A 19,930-nucleotide genomic window follows, 5' to 3' on the forward strand; every position below is an offset into this window, starting at 1 on the left:
TAGAGGTGAGGAGAAAGAGAGAATAAACAAGAGGGCAAATTACCAAAAACTACCTTCAATGCGGTGGAGTGGGGCTCAAACCTGGAATGTGCCCATGACAAAACACGACACTACCCAACATCCCCAAAATTTGCTTATTAAAATATACTTTTAAAATGTCATATATATTTGTTTATAAAAGGATTTATCATCAAGGATATGTTTTGAGATGTTATGACAGAAATTTCCAAGAATGTTAAGTGTCATATAATAGAATACTGATTAAAGACATTGTTAAACAAGTATATGTCAAAATAGGAAGATATTCATACAGTAATCAGTGAATTTGGGTTTACTTACCAAGCAGGTAGATGAGAGTGTTCACAGTAGTTATGTCTAAATTAAAGAATGAGTGATTTTGTTTTATTTTTGTGCTTCCTATAAATTTTCCATATGAATTTATATGACTTTATAACTATATGACTGTCAGGCACTAAATGCTATTTTATACATCCACAATTTAAAGCATATTTACATGTGTCTATGATGTGTTTATTTCAGGAGCTATTTAGTAAAATTATGAAAATTAATTAATGATTTTTTTCTACTTATATTTGTGCTTAAGCTTAGAATCATAAAATTTCATAGTTGGGTAGGGTCAAACTTTATCTAATATCTAAAATTTCATCTCAAGAAACTTAAGATACATAATTAACTTTATGGATAAAACTTTTGAATCACTAGTACAAATTATTAACTCTTCAGCTACTAAAATGACTCCGCTTGGGTGATTTGTGATTTTTTTTATATATTTCTTTTACTTTTTAAAAAAATTTTTTTCCTTTATTAGGGGATTAACATTTTACAGTCAACAGTAAATACAATAGTTTGTACATGCATAGCATTTCTCAGTTTTCCACATAACAATTCACATAACAAAAGACCCCCACTAGGTCCTCTGTCATCCTTTTCCAGGACCTGTGCTCTGCCCCCTCCACCCACTCCAGTCTTTTCCTTTGGTGCAATACACCAACTCCAGTTCAGGTTCTGCTTAGTGTTCTCTCTCTCTCTTTTTAATTTTATTTTTGCCTCCAGGGTTATCGCTGGGACTCAGTGCCTGCACTATGAATCCATTGCTCCTAGAGGCTATTTTTTCCCCTTTTGTTGCCCTTGTTGTTTAACATTGTTGTTGCTGTTGTTGTTGTTGGATAGGACAGAGAGAAATGGAGAGAGGAGGGGAAGACAGAGGGGGAGAGAAAGGCAGATACCTACAGACCTGTTTCACCTCTTGTGAAGTGAATCCCCTGCAGGTAGGAACCTGGAGTCTTGAACCAAGATGCTTATGCTGGTCCTTGTGCTTTGCGCCATGTGCACTTAACCCCACTGCACCACCTCCCAGCCTCCGTGTTTTGTCTTTTGATCTTGTTTTTCAGCTTCTGCCTGTGAGTGAGATGATCCCATATTCATCCTTCTATTTCTGACTTATTTCACTGAACATGATTTCTTCAAGCTCCATCCAAGATGGGCTGAAAATGGTGAAACCACCATCTTTATTTATTTTTTTTAATTTATTTTTTTATTTATAAAAAGGAAACATTAACTAAATAGGATAAGAGGGGAACAACTTCACACAATTCCCATCACTAGAATTCTGTATCCAATCACCTCCCCTGACAGCTTTCCTATTCTTTATCCCTCTGGGAGTATGGACCCAGGTTCATTGTGGGATGCAGAAGGTGGGAGGTCTGGCTTCTGGAATTGCTTCCCTGCTGAACATGGACGTTGACTGGTCAATCCATACTCCCAGCTTGTCTTTCTCTTTCCCTAGTGGGGCAGGGCTCTGGGGAAGCAGAGCTCCAGGACACATTGGTGGGGTTGTCTATCCAGGGAATTCTAGTCGGCATCATGCTAGCATCTGGAACCTGGTGGTTGAAAAGAGAGTTAACATACAAAGCCAAACAAATTATTGACCAATCATGGACCTAAAGGTTGGAATAGTGCAAATGAAGAGTTGGGGGGGGCTCCATTTTGTAGGTAGCTAGTAGGCATATTTTAATTATATTCCAAAGGGCCTGTGGCTATAGTAGTTTTTTTGTTTGTTTGTTTGTTTGTTTGTTTTTTGTTTGTATGTTTTTGCCTGAGCTTGAAATCTGATATGCAGGTGAATCCTAATTATTGTCTGGGGAGGTGGTGTCAAGGCTGGCAAAGGACCAGAAAGCTGGATCAGGGAATAGAGTAGCTCCTAAATATGGGAAAGGTATATAAATATTGTTGACTGTAAACCCCATCGATTTAATGTGATCTGGGGCCCATATTCAGCTTAGGAGCCTGTGTGACCTCTGCATCCCTGTAGATCTGAGCTCACATTCTGTGGTCATGAGTAGGAACATTCCAAGCTGCCCCAATATCAGGACACATCTTCCTCAGGTGTCGCATAGAATATGTTGTCTAGCCTCCCTTCGGAGGATGGAACATTCTCTACCATTGTTGATCCAAGTTGAGGGCAAGGTCATATGGGGGCCCACAAAGGGGTCTGTTGTATTGTTCCTGAGAGACATGACCAGTAACAATGGAGAGAGGGATTTATTTGAGGTCTAGGCCCATCATGCCAGTTTGCGAATCTCAGGACTCCCTGACTAGGGCCCCAGCTGATGGGGTGGCCTGATAGTGACTAAAGAGTCATCATTAAAGTATGCCAGTCTCTTGCCCTTATTCAGCTTCTGCAGTCCTTGCTTTGATGAGGTTAGCTTTGGAGTGAGTGAGAGAACTGGAATAGGAAGTAGGTGAGGAGGGTATCTAAGTCTAAGTGGACACTATTTCAATAGGAACTTTATACTGACTCACTACAGACTATTGTGTATTTTTGCTTTCAGGTATATATTTTGCCTAACTTATGGATACATGTGAACATATACTCTATCTTATAGGACCTGGTCTATATCTAGGTTTTGGGATTTTATTAGGAAGTGAACCTCCTGGAATGGAATTAGAGAATACCATGAAAGGAAAGGTCTCACCTGAGTAATGAGGGTGAAGGGTTGGCATTCCATGCCTGACGTCTCTGGACACAGTCTGAAGTGAAGCATGCTGAGGTGGCACTCGTTGCTTTGATTAGGTTGGGATCGGTGGATGCAATATCATTTGGTATGAATTGAGAGAAGCATGCAGGGAAGTGAGCCGCACCCTAGAGGTTTCAGGACTGGGGGAAATATAGGGTCTATAGAGGAAGTGGGAGGTTCCTGTTGTCTTAGGGTTTAAGAAGATAATAGATAGTTATGGCTATAATCACATAATTTGGCAATTGTGTTAACTTTAAAATATCCCTTTGTTAGGATTTGCTGTATCATACACAGCATCACCATAATTTATGTCCTTTGACGTTATTTGTCACCGGTTGCTTCTGTTCTCCCTGGTCTAAGCTTTTAAGAGAGTCAACATATCAAAGACTCAGCCTATGTATCAAAAAGACTCAGTCTGTGATATAAAAGGTTCGAGACATTCTATCAATTTTTCCCCATTTCATATTAAATAAATAGAGATTCATATGGGTACAAACTGATAGGAGTGTACATAAACACCATTCCCACCACCAGAAGACTGTGTCCTATCAGAAGAGATCTATATAGATATTCTGTGTTCATAGTGGCACAGTTTGTAATAGCCAAAACATGGAAGCAAACCAGATGTCCAAAAATAGATAAATGGCTAAAAAAAAATCCAAACAAAACAGTGGTATATATGCATGATGGAATGCTGCTTAGCTGTTAAAAATGATCCTTTGAATAATTGTGGATGGCCCTTGAAGACATCAGGTTAAGTGAAATGAGCCAAAAAGAGAAGGCCATGTGCCAAATGGTCTCACTTATAAGCAGGACTTAAAATGTAGGGATGGGGAGGCAGGACAGGAAGTGAAAGGTGGACTGGACAGAACTATGATTTCTTACACATTGAAGAAAATCTACTACATGCCAGAATCTGTGTTAGATAGCAGTAGTACATTTCTTTTATTATTTTTTAAAATTTATTTAAGAAAGGATTAATTAACAAAACCTTAGGGTAGGAGGGGTACAACTCCACACAATTCCCACCACCCAATCTCCATATCCCACCCCCTCCCCTGATAGCTTTCCCATTCTCTATCCTTCTGGGAGCATGGACCCAGGGTCATTGTGGGTTGCAGAAGGTGGAAGGTCTGGTTTCTGTAATTGCTTCCCCTCTGAACATGGGTGTTGACTGGTCGGTCCATACTCCCAGTCTGCCTCTCTCTTTCCCTAGTAGGAAAGGGTCTCTGGGGAAGCGGAGCTCCAGGACACATTGGTGGGGTCTTCAGTCCAGGGAGGCCTGGCTGGCATCCTGATGACATCTGGAAACTGGTGACTGAAAAGAGAGTTAACATACAAAGCCAAACAAATTGTTGAGCAATCATGGACCCAAAGCTTGGAACAGTGGAGAGGAAGTGTTAGGGGGGTACTCACTGCAAACTCTAGTGCACTTCTGCTTTCAGGCATATATTTTGCAGTAGTTTACAGATACGTGTGAACATATGCTCTCTCTCACAGAAACTGGTGTATATCTAGGTTTTGGGATTTTGTTAGAAAGTGAACCACCTGAGATGAAATTAGAGTGTTCTATGAAAGGAAAGGTCTCACCTGAGTAATGAAGCTGAAGGGTTGTCATTCCACACGTGGAGTCTCTGGACACAGTCTGAAGTGAAGCATGTTGAGGTGGCAATCGTTGTGTTGGTTAGGTTGTGATCGGCAGATGCAATATTATTTGATATGGATTGGGAGAGAAAGTGGGCCCTATCCAAGGGTTCCAGGACTGGGGGAAGTAGGGGCTCTATAGTGGAGATGTGAGGTTCCTGCTGTCTTAGGGTTCAAAAAGACTCTCGATAGTTAATGTTATCATCACATTATTTGGTAATTGGGTTAACTTTGAAAAGTCCTTTTGTTAGGGTTTGCTGTACAGTACCCAGTATCTTGTATATAGCTGTGCTATTGGTTGCTTCTGATCTACTTAGTCTAGGCTTTTGAGAGAGTCTGCATATCAAATACACAGCCTATATATTAAAAAGATTCAGTCTGTGTTTTGAAAAACTTCGAGACATACAATTAATTTTCCCCCTCTCGTATTAATTAACTAGTGATTTATATGACTACATTTTACTAGGAGTGTACATAAACACCATTCCCAGCCCCAAAAGACTGTGACCCATCCCTCCCACCCACTCCCACCCCCCACTGGACCTAGTACATTTCTAAGACATCAGAGTCCCTAGTCTTGTAGCACCAATCCGAAGATTAATTAAAACACCGTGTGCTAAGCACCACACAGAGAGAAATGCTAGGTGTTAGGAGAGAAGTTGGATGGGGCAGTGAGAGAAGTCATACTTTTCTGTGTTCTCTCCCCACCCTTCTAAAAAGAAAGAACTACTTTGGACTAAGTCATATCATTATTGGGATGCTACGTAAATTAGACCAGAGACTCAGTTTCAGGGTGTAAGGAGTCTATTTCTTTGTGGCTGTTGTTGTCATTGTAGGGAAAAATGTGTGATACAGGAGTGGCATTGTTTTGCCAGGCTTTGTATAATCTTGTGAAGTTGGGGGAGCAGCTCTGTGGTAGACTGAGTTCTTCTAGAGTAGTACTAAGTTGAATGATAGTTTTAGAAAGCCCTAACATTTAGGATTTAAAACTAAGGACTTGGTCCTAAAACTCTGGACTGTGGAGAGTCCTATAATTGGGGGGCTATAGTGCCTGTCATTCAGCTTCATAGACAGAGTGTCTCCAGCTCTCTCTGTGATGTATATAGACACTGTTTTCAGAGCAAAGGCATAATGATATAATTAGGCGTTAGAACTGCCTTTGAAAAGCTGGCCTGACTCTTGGACCTTCTTCTTTTTTTTTTTTTTTTTTTGCCTCCAGGGTTATTGCCGGGGCTCGGTGCCTGTACTACAAATCCACTGCTCCTGGAGGTTATTTTTTCCCATTTTGTTGCCCTTGTTGTTGTGCTTGTTTTAGTTGCTATTGTTGTTATAGCTGTTATTGTTGGATAGGACAGAGAGAAATGGAGAGAGGAGGGGAAGGCAGAGAGGAGGAGAGAAAGACACCTGCAGACCTGCTTCACTGCTCGCGAAGCGACTCCCCTGCAGGCGGGGAGCTGGGGGCTCAAATCAGGATCCTTCCTCTGGTCCTTGCGCTTTGCATCATGTGCACTTAACCCGCTGTGCTACCGCCCGACTCCCTGGACCTACTTCTTATGGTTTCATGTGTATAAGTGCTCAAGAAGAAACCCATGGGGACGTATAACAAATAAGAGATTCTAGGGGCTGGGAGAGAGCTCACCCAGTGGAGTGTAGACTGCCAAGTGCAGCAGCCCATGCTGAAGGCCCCAGTATCTCACAGGAGTACCAAACACAGGGGCAAGTTTCAGGAGTGGCCAGGTGCTGCTGTGCTGCCTCTCCTTTCTCTTTCCTTCCCTGTCTCTGTTTATTTCTTTAGTTTTTACCAGAGCACTGCTTGGCTCTGGCTTATGGTGGTGTGGGGGATTGAACCTGGGACTTTGAAGCCTCAGGCATGACAGTCTCTTTGCATGATCATTATGCTCTCTCACTCTGCTACTCTCTGTCTCTTTTTATCTGCTATGGAAAGTAAAAAAAAAATTCCTCAGAAGAGTATCAGTAGCAGCAGCAACAACAATAAAATCCTCAGGAATGAATGGGTTGGGGGTTCATAGCATTAAAATAAAATAAAATCCTCAGGAATGAATGGGTTTGGGGGTTCATAGCATTAAAATAAAATAAAATCCTCAGGAATGAATGGGTTTGGGGATTCACAGCATTAAAATAAAATAAAATCCTCAGGAATGAATGGGTTGGGGGTTCATAGCATTAAAAAGAAAAAGTCCTTCAGGATAGGATTGTATTTTGCTTTGATATAATTTCAAACCTAAAGAAGTGTACATTCTGGGACTGAGTGGTGCCACAGCTGGTTGAGAGCACATGTTACAATGTGCAAGGACTGGAGTTCAAGCCCCCGGTCCCCATCTGCAGAGGGAAAGCTTTGTGTTACAGGTGTCTCTCTGTCTCTCATCCTATCACCCCTTCCCTCTTAGTTTCTGGCTCTCTCTATCCAATAAACAAATAAAGATAATCAAAAAAAAATACACGTAAAAAATAAGTATATATTCTGATTGTGTGTGTGTGTGTGTGTGTGTGTGTGTGTGTGTGTGTACACAGACACACTCCAGTTCTCCACTAAGAATAATCCACTACGGAGTCTAACACAGTAAGATCAATGTTTGAGTAGCCATGAAAGAAACACAGCAGAGAACAAGTAAACAGAATGGATGCTCTGGGGACATTGTAAGATTGTTTTAGATAATTTCTGGGTATAGAGGTCTATGTAGTCTAAAACAGAAAATTAAGACAAAGGATAGACATGAGACTAGTGTAGTCAGCAGCATGAAAAGACAGATTCCGGCTTAATGTGACTATACTGACCCCTGCTGGAGCCTGTTTGCTTTCTTATTTTTTAACTCAATCTACATCAGACTGTTTGGGCAATAACAGTTTTCATAGACTGAGTTTGCAAGTTGGGAGAAGTCTTCGAGAACACTTAGCACTCTTTCTTTATTATATAATTGATGAAGCAGGCTTTTAGTTGGAGAGGTTAAATAGCTGGCTTGAGGTCACAGCGCTGGGCTTACCAGGAAATAGAGACACTTGTCCTATTCTTGGCCTGTTCATACAGGTGGTGATTTCTGTCACAACAAATAAAAGTGCTTGCAACACAAGAAATGAGAAATTCATAAAAAAAAAAATACTAGGAAGTTACACCGATTTTTTTTACTTTTTTTAAAGAACATTTTTTTAAATTTTTAATTAATTTATTTTCCCTTTTGTTGCCCTTGGTTTTTTTATTGTTGTTGTAGTTACTATTGCTGTTATTATTGATGTCGTCATTGTTAGTTAGGACAGAGAGAAATGGAGAGAGGAGGGGAAGAGAGAGGGGGAGAGAAAGACAGACACCTGCAGACCTGCTTCACCGCCTGTGAAGCGACTCCCCTGCAGGTGGGGAGCCGGGGGCTTTAACCAGGATCCTTACACGGGTCCTTGTGCTTTGCACCACCTGTGCTTAACCTGGAAGTTACACTGATTTTAAAGTAAACTACTCACTTTGTTTGTATAATAAGAACTCAAATTTTGCTGAACAGAAGTTTCTAACCAATATAAAATAACAACTTATTTTTTTTCTTTCCTCGGGCCTTTTTATTCAACGTCAAATCATACTCAGATTTATTTTCGAAATGTTTATTTGTTTTGTCTTTCACCAGTTATCTGTGCTCTGTCTCTGTGATTTTCATGTTCTTGAAATATTTGTCTGGGTTTGGGGCTTGAGTATATTCTTATATCATTCCATATTCTCTATTTCTAAAAACTCTTGACAGTGTACTCAGGGAGGAAAAGGACAAAAAGAAGAGTGATATCTCTGTCTCTCTCTCTTTTCAGAGTACTGCTGAGCTCTGTCTTGTGATGGCAGAGACTGAATGCAGGATCTCTAAGCCTCTGGCACGAAAACCTTCGGCCTCCTCACTATGCCGTCTCCCTAGCAGCCACCTTGCTGCTTCCATATTCCATTTGTCACTTAGAAATGGTCACAATAATGTGACATATGTTTGCTTCATAGTGTTTCAGCAAGGATCATGTAAGACAAAATATTTTAAAGAGATTTGAAATGTATTACATGCAGGATAGTTCTTGGATATTATTTTTATTCTTTTCTCTGTAATGTTTCCCTCTCCAACTATTCAAATAGTTAGCCAGATGGGAAAAATTCCAGCTATAAAAGTCCAAGCAGTTTTTATATTAAAGAGATTGTGCTAAGAGCTCTGAAGGAGGAAAAAAAAGAGGAAGATTTTGTAAAGAGAAGAAGAAAGTGTCTGTCCTATTTCTGGGAGGTAGCACAGTGGGCAATTTGGATATGAAAGCATGAGGTCCGGGGTTCAATCCCTGGCATCACATGTACCAGAGTGGTGTTCTGGTTCTCCCTCTTCCTTGTTAATGAATAAATATTAAAAAAAATAAAGTTATAGGGGCGGGCAGTGGCGCACCCAGGTAAGCACACACATTGCTAAACCCAAGGACTTGCACGAAGATCTGGGTTTGAGCCCACACATTTAACAACTGACGAAGCAGGTCTGCAGGTAGCTCTTTTTCTCTCTCCCTCTCTGTCCTCCCTCCTCTCTCAATTTCTCTCTGTCCTATCCAATAAAATGAAAAAAATGGCCACCAGGAGCAGTGGATTCATAGTGCCAGCACCAAGCCCCAGCAGTATCTCTGGAGGCAAAAAGAAATTAATTAATAAATAAATGTATGTTATATTTACTGATTGCATCATCAATGGGGACATGCTAGAGCCCAGTCTGAGATCACCTTTGAGGATGGTAACAAGATCTCAGGGTGGAAGATTTTGCCATGCATGTACTAAAATCCAACTGCCCACTTTGTCTGACAGAAAAATCAAAGTAGAGATCTACAGTGATTCATAGGTAAGTGACTTGGCTAAGGAGTATGGGATTTTAAGAAACCAGATTTGGAAGCTGGCTATAAGGAAGTCTGAAGAAATGGTATTAGACGGGGCTCTGGGGAAGCGGAGCTCCAGGACACATTGGTGGGCCTGTCTGTCCAGCAAAGTCTGGTTGGCATCATGCTAGCATCTGGAACCTGGTGACTGAAAAGAGAGTTAACCTAAAAAGCCAAACAAATTGTTGACGAGTCATGAACCTAAAGGCTGGAATATGCAGATGAAGAGTTGGGGTGTGGTGTCTCTGTTTTGTAGATAGCTAGTAGGCATGTTTTAGTTATATTCCAAAGGGCCTGTGGCTACACTAGCCCCCCTCCCCAGCCTGAAATCTGATAACGCAGGTGGATCCAGGTTATTATCTGGGCAGATGATGTCATGGCTAGAAAAAGGACCCCAAAGCTGGATCAGGGAAGAGAGTAGCTCCCAAATATGGGAAAGGAGTATAAATATTGTTGACTGTAAAACCTATCGATTTGATGTGATTTTCTACTCCTTACCCTTCAGGCTTTGAGTGGAATGAGAAATCATGGTTGTAACCTTGCAGAAATTCATCATTCTCTACAAACCCACTACCTCAGCTATTATTATTATTACTACGGTTTAGGAAACAAAGAGAGGCCAAGTTACAGTCAGGATGATGAGGAAGCCCAATGAAGTTCCGTTTCCTTTCATGGCATTGTGTGCAGATCAACCCCCAGCAACAGGAGCCAAAGGCAGCATTCACTCCACTCACTCTAAAACACAGTGGTTTTCTCCAGGGCACCTTTCCTTTCATAATCTGTTTTGCAGTGTGCTCAATAACCTGCCAGGGACCACTCGGCAAGAAAGTATCAACTCTTTATCCAAAGTCAGGTCTATCCTACTCCAAAATCTATAGTCTCCCCTCAGTATTTCAGTAATTTCTAGGAAAAGACAGTCACTAGCACACATGTTATAATGTGCAAGGATCTGGGTTTGAGCCCCCAGTCCCCACCTGCAGGGGGTAAGTTTGCGAGTGGTGAAGCAGGGCTGCAGGTGTCTCTCTGTCTCTCTCCTTCCCTATCTTCCCTTTCTCTCTCAATTTCTGGCTGTCCAATAAATACATAAAGATAATTTAAAAATCACATTGAAAAGTGCCACTTTCCACCAGTTTGACATGACGAAGTAAACTGTTTTACATGAAGCTTCCTACTTACTTGTACTGTGACTTCTGAAGTCCAAGCACTCAGCAGCACATTAAGGTCACCTGCAAACTTTGAAAGCACACAGATTACACTCTAGGATAATAGGAAGAAAATGGGCTTTAGACTGGAGGGTCTCTAGACCTGAAGTTGGTTCACTGGGGAGAGCCTGTCACTGAACAACACCATTAGTTTGTGAATGGTGGAATCCTGCATGTGCAAGGTCCCAGCTCAACAAGATTTAGCGTTTGTTATCTCTGACTTATTTAATAGATTTCAACAGCGAAAAGCCCTTTACACGACAGCACACTTGAGAGGAGGTAAGAGGCTGTATTTCAGCTTTTCACACTGTGTCTGCCACATAGTAGAAACAATAAATAATAGTATCAGCCTCAAGCACTGCTATAGTAGGGAGGGGAGTTAAAGTCGCATAGACCTACTTTAAAGCCTCATAGCTACAGCCTTTACCAGGAGGTCCTCTGCTTCATTTTCCAGCCGTATAACTATTATAATAATTTCTACCTGATGCAAATGTGTGAGTTACATAAAATGTTTGTCAAATACCTGCTACATTTCTTTAGCTGTCTGTGACTCAGTTGTGAGAGTAAACCTACCCTTGAAAGCAGGCCATAGAAGGTCCCTGACAAGGGGATGGGTGATGGTGTACCTGGTTGAGTGCACATGCTAGAAGGTCCCTGGCATTTAAAAGTCACAGATTTTAGACGTGGACATGTCTATAGTCCGTGTATAGGACAGTCCACTAAATTCAGATTATAGTATAGATTTTTAAATTTATCTTATTTTGTTAAATATGTATTTATTCCCTTTTGTTGCCCTTGTTTTATTATTGTAGTTATTATTGTTGTTGTTATTGATGTCACTGTTGGATAGGACAGAGAGAAATGGAGAGAGGAGGGGAAGACAGAGAAGGGGAAAGAAAGACAGACACCTGCAGACCTGCTTCACCATCTGTGAAGTGACCCCCCCTGCCAGTGAGGAGCAGGGGCCTCAAACCGGGATCCTTACACTGGTCCTTGCGCTTTGCGCCACATGCACTTAACCAGCTGTGTTACCGCCCGACTCCCAGACTTTGTTAATTTGATACTCTTCTGACTATGCCCAAGCATAGAGCGTCAAGTGTTGGTGGTGAAGTATGACAAGAGAAGGTGAGTGGAATCCATCTGCTCGCTGAGCTGGAATCAAAGAAGGTGTCAGGACTCCCGCCCAAGCCATGAGGTAGGACTGTTGGCTGGCCCTAACCTACGTGCTGAGCTCAGCTAAGTGGCCCTGAACACAGGGGGAGCTGGACTTGAGTGTCGCCAACGTCTTCATGAAAGTGAGTTCAGAACAGCCACTGGCTGTTCACACGTCCCTGTGCTGTCGATGCCATAGTGGTAGGAGATTGCTCTCAAGCTGGAATGTGTCAGCAGTGTTAAAACAAACATCCCTGCTCCATCTTGAGAGCAAAGTCTATTAATAGGAGACCTGGACATGGCTCATAGCAGACCCTTGTGGAATTATCTGTCTTCACAGGATGTGCCTGGCTCATTGGAGTGAAAAGTCTGGACCAAAGCTTGATATATACAAGATACTCAATAACTGTTGATTGAATTGAACTGACCTGTGTCCTATGCCAGGAACAGTTCCTCAGATGAAGTCGATGTCAACATTTCTTGGGTCTTCTTCCCAAGTACATGGCTCAGTACGAGGGACTTTATATATAGACATCACCTCACTGGCTTGGAGAATTGCCTATCCTTTAAGAACAAGCTCAAATGTCACCTGTTCGGTTCAACCTTCTTGACCCACCTCGGGCAGAGTCCTCTGTGCTTCTGCCGTGACAGCTCTTTCCCCAGTCTCCAGAAGAGTATTTACCACCTTGACCTTTACGCCATATTGACCAGTCTTGCTCCTCGCTGAAATGGGAGGTGGTCAAGGGCAGTAAACAAATGGTGAGGTTGATTTTCAAAACACTTTTCTGACTAAAAGTATTCACACTGAATATGTATTTAAAGAAGTGCATCCTAGGACAGCAGAGGTAGTGCAGAGCTTACACATCAGCACATCAGACTTTCATGCCCGAGGGATGGGTGTCCTAGGTTCAGTCCCGGCACCACCATAAGTTTAGCAGTGCTACTGTCTGTAGTTGTCTGTCTCTCTGTCTAGCTATCTATCATTAAAATATACCTTTTATTTGTATTATTTATTTGTTTGTTGATTATCTAGAGACAGAGAGAAACTGAGACGGGAGGGGAGCTAGGGAAAGAGGCATAGAGACACCGGCAGCCCTGCTTCACTACTGTGAAGTTACCCCTCTGCAAATGGGGACCGGGGGCTTGAACCTGGGTCCTATAATATATGCGCTTAACCAGGTGCACCTGGTTAAAATAAATCTGTTAAAAATTGCATGCTTAGGGGGCCGGGTGTTGGCATACCGTGTTAGACGCACATAGTACAAAGGGCAAGGACCCACACAAGGATCCCGGTTCAAGCACTGGCTCCCCACCTGCAGGGGGGTAGCTTCACAAACAGTGAAGTAGGTCTGCAGGTGTCTATCTTTCTCTCTCCCGCCTCTCTCAATTTCTCTCTGTCATATAAAAAAAAAATGGTCATAGGAGCAGTGGATTCACAGTGCAGGCATAGAGCCCAACAATAACCCTAGAGGCAAAAAAAAAAAGAGCATGATTCTATAAATAAATTCAGCTACAATTTTCATAAAATTGAATAAGACTTTTATAACTAGAGAATGAATTTCATACTGTAGAACTGCAAACACTATGTACGTATACCAGTTGTGGGAATCAACACCTCATGAGATGTTCTTTCAAAGTATCTATCCTGTCTGGTGACCATCTTCCCACAGGGCCTTCCCAGACGATGTGGCCAAGGGAACACAATGAGAGAGGATGACAGGTAAACCCAAGCGCACAGACACATCTACACAAACACACACCAAGTTCATTTTGTTACTAAAGCATTACCAGCTTACCTTAACTTCTATTACAAAGCAGTGTCTGTCCTATTGAGTTTCGTGATGTCTAAATTAGACACTATATCTAAACTGACACAATTTATAGCTACCTGGAAAAGTATCAGAGGATTGGCAAAGATAGTTCCCCTGGGGGGGGGTGCCTGCTTTTGAGCCCTGTCCCCACCTCACTGTAGTGTCTGACCTTTTCCTGCTCTGCCTCCTGACTTCTGTCTTTCTCTTTCTGTCTAAAGACGTCGGCCAGGAAGGTCGAAGCTCTGGCAAAGACAAAGTAAATAAAACAAGGGACTGCAGCGAGCCCCCCGCCCGACGCCCCAGTGCAGTGCACCCCTTCACATGCACAAGGACCCAGACTGGAGCCGCTGGCCCCCTCACAACAGCAGTTGACAGGGGAAGCTTCGCAGGCGGCACAGCTATGCGGTGGTACCTTTCCTTTCTGCTACCCTTTCTTGTCTTCCAGCCTCCAGAGAGGAATAAACAAAAACAGACAAACACCAGTCTACTCAGAGTAGAGGAATTGTACACATGTGAAGTCCCAGTGAAAACCCTGGCAGCAAAGTAATATTAATAATGATAATAAAATACAGTAATACAGTAATACATCCATCTGACCTGGGGTCCATCCAAACAGAGTTCTGTTAACCCTCCAGCTTTCTAAACACCAAAATTCTTAGTTCCTCTGTGTTGTTAAAATTCGGCGGCCTCTAGCGGGCTGGGCTAGCTTCACGGGCGGGTAACAGAGACGCGGAGACAACGGCTGGGCAGGGAAGCTCTATTTCTTTATTCAGCAACAACAACTAAGACAAACTAATCACCAAACAAAACTCTGCTGTCTCTTTGCGGTGGCGCAAGCACTCTCTGCAACTCTGGAACTCAGGAACCCCCTCTCTAACTCTCGAACTCTGGAACTCTGGTGGGGTTCTCCTTGGGACGGGCCAAGCGGGCCGTGAAATTAGCAGGACTGATCCAATTCTCTTGGCGGGGGAGAACTACCCAATGTAAAGCATACAACACCTCTGGACACTGTAAACTTAGTGAGAATAAGACCTTCACTACCAGATTTTATTTTCATTTTTAAAAAATTGATTTAATGACTGACAAGTCTGTTGGATAAAAGGGGTACAATCGGGGGCCAGGCAGTAGTGCAACGGGTTAAGTGCAAGGATCGGTGTAAGGATCCCTGTTTGAGCCCCGGCTCCCCACCTGCAGGGGATTCCTTTCACAAGCGGTGAAGCAGGTCTGCAGGTGTCTGTCTTTCTCTCTTCCCTCTGTCTTCCCCTCCTGTCTCCATTTCTCTCCATCCCATCCAATAATAATGACAGCAATAATAACAATAATGATAAACAACAAGGGCAACAAAATGGGAAAAATGGCCTCCAGGAGCAGGCACTATAACCCTGGAGACAAAAAAATGAAAAACGTACAATTCTCAACACCAGAGTCCCACACCTCATCACCTCTATTGGAAGCTTTCCTATTCTTTATCCCTCTGGGACTATGGACCAAAGATCTTTATGGGTAGCAGAAGGTGGGAATTCTGGCTTCTGTAATTGCTTCTCCCCTGGACATGGATGTTGGCAGGTGGATCCACACCCCCAGCCTGTCTCTGTCTGTCCCTAGTGGGGGAGGGCTCTGGGGAGGGGAGGCTCCAGGACACATAGGTGAGGTCGGCTGTCCAGGGAAGTCAGGTTGGCATCATGGTAGCATCTGAGACTTGGTGGCTGAAAAGCATTAAGATATAAAGCAGAACAAATTGTTTCATAATCAGGAACCTAAAGGCAAGAATATTGCAGATGAGAATTGGGGTCTTCATGTTGGAAGGATCTAGGAAGTCTATTTTAGGTCTATTCCAAGGGGCCCAAGACTTTACTAATTTTTGCCTGAGTCTAATGACTATCATGCAGGTGGGTTAAAGGTATTTTTGGGGAGGTGATGTCAGAGTTGGAAATAGGACTAGAAAGCTGGATCGGGGAAGAGAGTAGCTCCCAAATATGGGAAAAGTATATAAATAGCATTAACTGTAGCTTCTTGATCTGGGGCCCATATTCAGCACAGGAGCCTGTGTGACCTCTGCATCCCCGTAGGTCTGAGCTCACAGTCCATGGTCACAGCTGGGAACAATCCAGGCTGCACTCATGTCAGGACCAGTCTTCCTCGAGTGGCAGAGCAGGCTGACCCAGCCTCCCTTCAGAGAGTGGGGCTGCCCCTACCATAGTTGTTCCACCTTAAGGTCAAGGTCCTGTCGAGGCCCACAAAAGAGTCCATGATGCTGTTCCTAACGGAGATCATTAGTGATGGTGGAGAGAGGGGCCTGTTAGAGGTTTAGGCCCATCACGTCTTGTGTGGGAACCCCAGGCTTCCCTGAATAGGGCCCCTGAGGATGCGGGGGCCTGGTAGTGACCAAATGAGCCATCCTTAAAGTGTGCTGGTCTGTTGCCCTTATCCAGTTTTTGTAGTTCTCATTTTGTCTGTAGCCTTAGGGTGACTGAAGGAATTATCTACAGAGAAAGGACACACGTAGTGAAAGTGGCTTTTCATTTTTACCATTCAAAGTATCTTGCATTCTAAAATGTTCTTTACTCAATGTATTATATCCACCTTTCTGTGTCATCACATACATGTCTCTGGAAATACTATCGTTTCCTTAATTTATTTTTATTGTGAAACATGTAAAATGTTTCTAACTTTTCAAGAATAAGAACTTCATAAAATCTCGGAGAGTCTGTGCAATTTGTTATAAGAGCAAAACCCTGGAAAATCGAATTGCTGGAAATATATTTTGGCATCACAGTGTAAAGAAGCAACCGTCAGTGTGCAGTCATCTTGCTGATCTGAAGAAGCAGAAGTGAAGTTCTGAAGGTGCGGAGGATGCCTGTGTCGTGAAGCACAGAGCTGGAGAGGAGGGAGCTAAGCCAGGAAGTTGTGTAAATCAGACATCTGCTGAGCTTCCTGTAAATCTACATTGCGAGGAACAGAGTGAACCATCATCAGTCAGACAAACAACACCCAGGGAACTGCAAGTTAGATGTTTCCTCAAGGTTGCAAAGGACTCCAAATCTCACTGGAAATTAGACGTTTCTTCAAAGTTGCAAAGGACTCCAAATCTGACTGGAAGCTAGACGTTTCTTCAAAGTTGCAAAGGACTCCAAATCTGACTGGAAGCTAGACGTTTCTTCAAAGTTGCAAAGGACTCCAAATCTGACTGGAAGTTAGACGTTTCTTCAAAGTTGCAAAGGACTCCAAATCTGACTGGAAGTTAGACGTTTCTTCAAAGTTGCAAAGGATTCCAAATCTGACCAGCCAGAACAGAAAGAAACACTTGTTAAAAATCCAGAAAACAGTAAGATTCCAAGGGTCACAAGTTTGCAATTGGACTAAACTAGGGTACCGTCAATTGAAACTTGAAAGTCAGCTTTAAAGCTAAAGCTAGTAGACAGGATGTATATGGAGTGGAATCATTGATTTACATCACCTTCAATATTTTTCTGTCACCACTGGAGCTCCAACACTCTGGGATTGACTTTCTCAGATTTATAGAGACAGAGGGAGAGAGGGGAAAATATCATAGCACGGACACTTCCTCAAGTACAGCAGGGACTGGGCTCAAACCTGGGCGACATCCCTGACAATTAGGTGCACCATCTGGGTGAGCTAGCTTGAGGGACTGTTGATGCTTTTTAAAGGACAGTGAGAGTCAGAAACTCCACAACAGAACATTTAAAATTCCCTGAGCTTAACAAAAAATTACTAGATATGTAAACAAGGAAGAACATGTCACTCAAATAGAATAAAAATCAACAGACACAGATACTAAAAAAAAAAAAAAAAGGCAGAGATAATGGGATTTGCAAAGATTCCTTTAAAATCATAAAAATACTCAAAAATTTAAAAGAAATGTGAAGAAGAGAAATGGATTTTCTAAGGATAAGATGCGGTATCTAAAATGGAAAATTCACTTTAGCTCAATAGGTGACTAGATACATCAGGGTATATATATCTCAGAGAACCAGAAACAATAGTAATGAGAGTTGTCAAAACTGAAACACACGGAGAGATAAAAAGAATTTTAAATGGTGTGAACTGAGCCTGTGGGACAGCATCAGTGAGCCCAATGACTATGTTTAATTAGAGTCCTACGGAGACAGGAAGAAACACACTTTGACTAAATAATGATTAAGTCTTCTTCAGATTTGATGAAAACTATTGATCGTCAAATCCAGAAAAACCAAGGACCTTCAAGAGGATGAAGACAAAGGAAACAAAATTAAGGCATGTCATGATGGGACTGTTAGAAGCCAATAATGAGAAAAAGTTTGAGGCTGGGAGTGAGACTCAGTGAGTACAGCATAGGTAGGTTGCTTGCAGACCTGGGTCCCCACGATCAATCCCACCTGTCTACAGCTGGAGCTGCTCTCTAGTTTCTCTACTAAAATGGAAAAGACAGGGGCCAGCAGGTGGCTCACCTGGTTAAGTGCTCACATTACAACGCACAAGGATCCAGGTTCAAGCCCCACCTATGGGTGAAAGCTTCAGTAGCAGTGAAGCAGGGTCGCAGGTGTCTCTATGTATCTCTCATCTCCCTCCTCAATTTTTCTGTCTCTATCCAATACTAAATAAGAATATTTAAAAACATTATTTTTCAAAACCTTTAAAAAAAAAAAAAGAACCAAAAAGGCAAAATCTTAAAAGACATTTTATATACTAGAACAAGGTAAGGAAGACCGATAAATCTTTGACAGAACCAATGCAGTCTAGGGGACATTTTTAGAGTTCTTAGATGTTCTTAGATGTGGGCCCAGCAGACAGCTCAGCAATGGAAATTGTCTAAACGCCCCAATTAGAAGAAAGAGGTTGCAAGATTGCATGAAAAATCACCAAGACTGGGGACGGATCTCACTCTCTGGCAGAAGTTGAAAAACAAGATCAGAAGAGAAAACACAAGTAGAACCTGAACTCGAATTGGCATGTTGCACTAAAGTAAAAGACTTTGGTGTGGGTAGAGGAGAGAATACAGGTTCAAAAAGGATGACAGAGGACCTCATGGGGCTTGTATTGTTATTTGGAAAACTGGGAAATGTTATGCATGTACAACTATTGTATTTACTGTCGAATGTAAAACATTAATTCCCCAGTAAAGAAATTAAAAAAAAAATTAAAAAATCACCAAGACTGGGGGACCTGGCGGTAGCGCACCAGGTTAAGTGCACGTGGTCCGAAGCGCAATGATCCATGCTAGGAACTCGGTTTGAGCCCCCGGTTCCCCACCTTCATGGGGGTAGCTCACAAGCGGTGAAACAGCTCTGCAGGTGTCTTTCTCTCCCCCTCTCTGTCTTCCCCTCCTCTCTCCATTTCTCTCTGTCCTATCCAACAATGACAACATCAATAACAACATCAGTAATAACTAAAGCAATAAAACAAGGGCAACAAAAGGGAATAAATAAATATTAAAAAAAAATTTTTAAATCAAGGTTAGATGCACATGGCACCAAGCGCAAGGACCAGTGTAAAGATCCGGGTTCAATCTGCCCCCACCCCTCCTGCTAGGGAGTCGCTTCACAGGCAGTGAAGCAGGTCTGCAGGTGTCTGTCTTTCTCTCCCCCTCTCTGTCTTCCCCTCCTCTCTCCATTTCTCTCTGTCCTATCCAACAACGACAACATCAATAATAACAACGATAATAACTACAATAAGGGCAACAAAAGGGGAAAAAATTAAATGAATGAGATATACCACAGAAGCAGGAATACTAAGACTGTTGGTTGCAACAGCTATATTCATATCAAAGTTAATTTTAAAATAGGCATTAGTTTCTTTTTCTTTTAAATCAGAGCACTACTAGCTCTGGCTTATGGTGGTGTGGAAATTGAACCTGGGACTTTTGGAGCCTCAGGCATGCTTGTCTCTTTGCATAGTAATTAAGCTATCTACCCTCATCCTCAAAGTAGGTTTTTTTTAGGAAAAAGAAATATTACCCAAAGATAAAAAGGAATATTTCATAACGACAAGAGTCAATTTCATTAATAATCACATAGCAATTGTAGACAGGTATGCGTCACATTACAGAGTTTCAAAATGCATAAAACAAAACTATACAGAACCTGAAAAAGAGATAAAATCAAGTCCATGATTACAACTGAAGACTTACTCTTAGTAACTGAACAAGCAGAAAAGAAGTAAAGTCAACCAATCTTCTGTGTTAAATTTTTCTATTATCTTTATTTAT

The sequence above is a fragment of the Erinaceus europaeus genome, chromosome 18, assembly GCF_950295315.1.
Source record: "Erinaceus europaeus chromosome 18, mEriEur2.1, whole genome shotgun sequence".
NCBI classification, from domain to species: domain Eukaryota; kingdom Metazoa; phylum Chordata; class Mammalia; order Eulipotyphla; family Erinaceidae; genus Erinaceus; species Erinaceus europaeus.